This window comes from Seriola lalandi, unplaced genomic scaffold, assembly GCF_002814215.2.
Source record: "Seriola lalandi dorsalis isolate HSWRI2012SDOR001 ecotype SW California unplaced genomic scaffold, Sedor1 jcf7180002054947, whole genome shotgun sequence".
In the NCBI taxonomy this organism is placed as follows: domain Eukaryota; kingdom Metazoa; phylum Chordata; class Actinopteri; order Carangiformes; family Carangidae; genus Seriola; species Seriola lalandi.
The window spans coordinates 527402-532385 of NW_019525498.1; the positions used below are offsets into that span (position 1 = coordinate 527402).

Below are 4984 nucleotides of genomic sequence, written 5' to 3' on the forward strand. Positions count from 1 at the left end.
TTGCCTTCATAAATCTGTAAGTGTATGACACCGAGGTTACAAGTAGAATTCAGATCTATTTTCACTCCTGAATTTAAATTCTACTTGTAACCTCAGTGTCACACGCTTGCAGGAATTTGGAGCACCAAGTTTTGTGCTTTGTATGTGTTCACAAAAGTGTCTTTGTGTTGCCTCACCACTAATGTGTTTATTTATGTATATATATGAATCTCTTGTACAACTTCACATGTATCATTTGTTCAGATTTATTCATTAAGTCTTGTTTTTATTACAGTAGATGCTAAATGAGGTTTAAGTGGATGATTGATGCATCTTTTATGTTCTGAAGTCTTAGACTGTCTCAAACATTTCATAGTCAGAAGAGGAGCTGCTTGACATGTCCTTATTTTCCTTCTGTGTGGGACGGCAGAATCCAGCTCGGATCAGAACTAAACCATCCGAAAACCAGCAAGAAACGGTAAGTCATGCACATGACTCCCCCCCCATACGTGTATATAGACTCACATTAGGGTCAAAATGACTGAGCTTGTAAAGTGACCGTAACAAATAATTCCAATGTTTGTAGTTGTAAATCAACATTTGTTAACCTGTAAAATAAATCTCCATGACAAATTCAACTTTCTGCATGTGAAGAAGAGATTTGTATTTGTTCAAGTCTGAATGTGAATTATGAACAAATGATCAGAGGTGAAGTTAAACAAAAACATGTAAAAGGAAGAAAGGGTTTTTGTCAACATGTGTCCTGATAGAGAAGAAAACTGTAAAACGCTGCGCTCAAAAGTTCCCACACTGAAGTTACAAGGGTAAAACTTTGCAGTTGTCGGTGTCTCACACTGGGAGCGCTGCGTGCTGAGTTTTACAGTTTTCTGCTGTGTCTGTACATAGATATCCACAAAAGCATTTCTTCTTTCCCAGTCTGTTTATCCTCACCACTGATCATTTGTTTAGATTCATATTCTTCTTGAACAAATATAAATCTTGTCGTCAAACACAATTTTATTAGTTTTTCTTTCCCCCCACATGCAGATTAATTTCACAGGTTTAAAAAGGTTGAATTAAACTACAAAATTAGTTAAAATGATAATTAATTTCTGTTAAAAGCAGTTTGTGTAATTACATTTCCAGCAGTTGTCAGTGTAGTACAGCTCATGTACTTTAGTTTTATTCATAACTTCATTGTCGTCATTGAAAAGGTGTTTAATAAATAAACCTGTGATTAAATTGTACTGAGTGTGTCTTCATATTTACCATCTGCCTCATGATGAATCTAACAGTCACTTTGGTGAATTAGTGTTTTCATTATTAAAATTGACAAATGTGACAGCTAACCGTGTTAGCAGCATCTTCGCACGGCTCAGCCAGGAGCCTGTTGCTGTCAGGCTGCTGATGCGGGTGAGTTTACCTGGTGTCCTCGAGGACACAGGTCAGATCCACCCCTCCCTCCCTCCTCCCCAGCTCCACCCTCTCATCCAAATATGGTTTCTTCTGGCACAAATACACAGACTAGTAAAGTCTAGGCAGGAAGACAACAGCAAGAAGCTCCTGGGTTCATTGTCCATAGGTTTGTGTGTGTGTGTGTGTGTGTGTGTGTGTGTGTGTGTGTGTGTGTGTGTGTGTGTGTGTGTGTGTGAGTGATTGTGTGATAAACCATTTTCCTGCTTTCCTCCCAGTGCATGCTGGGATACATTCCCGTACTTCAAACTTTTTTGTTTGAATGTTTGATGTGATGAAAAAAAGTTTGTTACATTTCATCCAGAATTACAAAATTTAAAATGTAGAAGTCACATAAATGTAAAACTAATAAGATTTACCCTGAAATGACAGAGAAAATCTTTAAATTGTTCGTATGGACATTAACCTTTATAATAACAAGCTACATTTTTAATTACAGATAATTACTGTCATTTTCCATAGATTTGTATGTAATTTAAGAAAACAGAAATAAATATTGTATAAATAATACAGTAATTTTTCTTTACAAAAAGAGGAAATAAATGTAATTCATTATTGTTGGCATAATGCTTGAAATAGAAGTTTGGCTGTTAATTCACAGATCATTTCTGTCATTTTACAGACTTTTGTACACAATTTAAATAAATTTAAATAAAAAAATAAAATAAATAAAAACTGTTGGAAAACTTAGTTATATTCTGTAAAATTAGGATTTTTTTATTTTTAGTGTCCCAAAAGGTTCAACTCACAGTCCTCAACTACAATGTCAAAAAAACTGAGGGGATCTTTAATGTGTTAATCAAATGCTGTAATTCTTGCTTATCAAACATTTAAAGTAGCTATTTCTAAGTTTTGCTACATAGCTAATTTTACCCGTCTGGAAGAAGTTCAACATCAAACTTCATTCCTTTTCTCGCCAACAGCTGTATCCAGAGGTGGAAACAAACACCAATGTTAACTCTAACACGTCTTTTTTCTTCTGCTTAACCTAGCATGCTAACTAGCTAGCCCGGCCTGACTCCTCACTTTCCGATACCGAGTCACTGCAGCTGTCTTCCCGTTCTTGTCTTGTAAATGCAGTAATGGCTGAAGCTCTTGTCAAGCAACCATCACCACCACCCGCAGCGAAGACATACAAACAACCCCTTTAAGGTCCCTGTAAATACACTGTTCATTTCATATAAATGCACTGTGTGGGAAAGATTGCACACTAATTAATGCTAAAAAAAAAAGGGATTTCAATCATATAATAGTATGTATTATGTATTCTTATGTCTTGTGTAAAGTGCTGAGGGTGTGGACAGGAAGAACCAACATGTCCTCCAGGGTAAAAGGGAAAATATTTCATGGCTGCTCGCCCGGCGTGCGGCTGTCAGGACTTTCACTCAATGAGATAATCTCCTCCAGTGACAACCTGGACAGGTGACTGACAATTCATCAGATAAAATGTTTTATGACCTTGAATTTATAATCTGTGTTTATTAAGCTCTGTCTCTTTGATTGACAGATCACTTAAGACCCGACACGGAGAGGAACGCTCCAGGTCAGGTTTCCACTGCAGCTCGCTCGTCTTCTCTTATCTGTTTACAACAAAACTACACGTTTCCTGATTATTTTTTAAACTTGTAATAACAGACTGAGTCATAATGACCTCTGTTGCTTTGTTCAGTAATTGCATAGAGACGTTGTATCTGTGTTTTTGTTTGCAGTAATGACGTAAAGTTCAGCGAGCAGATGATGGATCGTGATGTGCAGAGGGTTGAGAAATTGGACATCAGCTAAAATAAGCACAAAATTATCACAATTACATTAAAATGTTACGGGAAGGTTAAAAAGTAAATAACGATGCATCTTTGGAAACATTTAAACTGAAGTTAAATCCCCTGATTTTACACAGTAATGCAGGTTGAGTAAACACTATATAAAATGTCAAAGTGCTTTGTGGGAAATTACACTGCATGTCAACAGAGAGATAATAGAGATATATGCAGGCTTTTATTTTGGTGATTGATCGCTCTTACAGCCATGTGGACGGTCAGTGTGTTGATCCAAAACATTTTTTTTTTTAAATGAAAAATTCCTGTCATACATTTCCTTTATGGGAATGAAAATCTTTAGAGAATTCACAGAAAAGGAATTTATTTTCAAAATAAAATTCACCTTCACTTTATTCTGGAAAATCCACAGCCACTTAATATACAACAGATGCAACATGTTATACGTCAATACAGGAACATGTAGAATACAGATTTTACATTTTATTTACACGTTTTACAGAGGTGTCGATTCAGCTGCACTTCGGAGGATGTGCTGCAGTTGAATTGTGTTATATTATACAGATGAGTGTTTCTGTTATTTAGCCTACCCTCGCTGATATAAAGGGAGTGAACAAAATAATAGAAACACCTGTCACAAACTGGGGCCTCCACAATGATCGCTCAACACCATCATTTTTACATGTGGTGTGTAAATGCCAATCATATCTGATATTATATTAGTCTCCTGAGGGGAGAATTTGACGTCAGGAAACACATAACCTTCAAATTAATAGTCCTAATGTATAAAAACAGACCATTTATTTTTTGATCTTTTTATAAATATGAGATGCAGTAAACACGTCTGTGCTGCAGAATAAAAAAGGAACACAGATGGTGAAAAGTCACTTCAGTGAGGCCGTCACTCCTCTGCTAAAGAAATAAAGGTATTCATTTAACAAAGATGACTGAGTTGATCCAAAGTGAAATATTACTTAAAGATGGAGGCTCGATGCCCCCTCCCTCCCTCCCTCCCTCCTCCGTGTCGTCCTCGCACTCTGGGCGTCTGCAGCTGTGCACCAGTCAGCCACTCCCCAGAGGGCATCGCCATGAAAGAGTTGTTTGGATGTCAGCTGTCATCACTTAAACTGTTAGACACACAAGCGGCTAAATGAGGGTAAAGCGAGGAATGATGATCTCGGTGGTGCTGCCTTACTCTGCATCTTTTATCTGCACAGATGTGTGAAGGAGAGGTTCACCAGGGGTAAACAGGAAGACTCCTTATCAGCTCAGAAATGTTTACTCCAGAGAGCACCTGCAGGTTTACACGAAGGTGTTCCTGGTCAATAACAAATAAGTTGAGATAAAAGATAAAAGAATAAAAGCGTCCATCTAATGATCGTCTGTTAACTCAGATAAAGAGGAACAAATGTGGCAGGTGTTCACTGAGCGATTTTATTCCAAAACACTATAAATCTGTTTGAAAAAGAAATATAATTGTTGTTCCATTAAAGTGATCAACTTAGATTTTTGAAAATGACTCAACAAAAGACAAAGGACTTGTAAAATGTGACTTTTTTTTTTTTTTGCAGATGTCTGAAAATGCTGCATCACTTTAACCCTAATGAGCCTGTTTTGCTTTCAAGAAATGAATTTTATCAGAGAACACAGCAGTCTTTTAAAGCTCCTCCAGTGTAAAGGTCTGTGTCCATGTGTAGTGTGATTATAGATCAGCTCTAGCTTCTATATTAATACTGTGAAAGTATCAAAGCCTCAGT

General features: G+C 36.9%; 1 long non-coding RNA gene across 1 annotated transcript; it reads left to right on the forward strand.

Moving 5' to 3' along the window:
* Positions 1 to 2734: 2734 nt before the first annotated feature.
* Positions 2735 to 4220, forward strand: LOC147817516 (uncharacterized). The gene is made up of 3 exons (XR_015436303.1): positions 2735 to 2874; positions 2960 to 2995; positions 3162 to 4220. It is a non-coding gene; the product is annotated as an uncharacterized LOC147817516 (long non-coding RNA).
* The last annotated feature ends 764 nt before the right edge of the window (positions 4221 to 4984 follow it).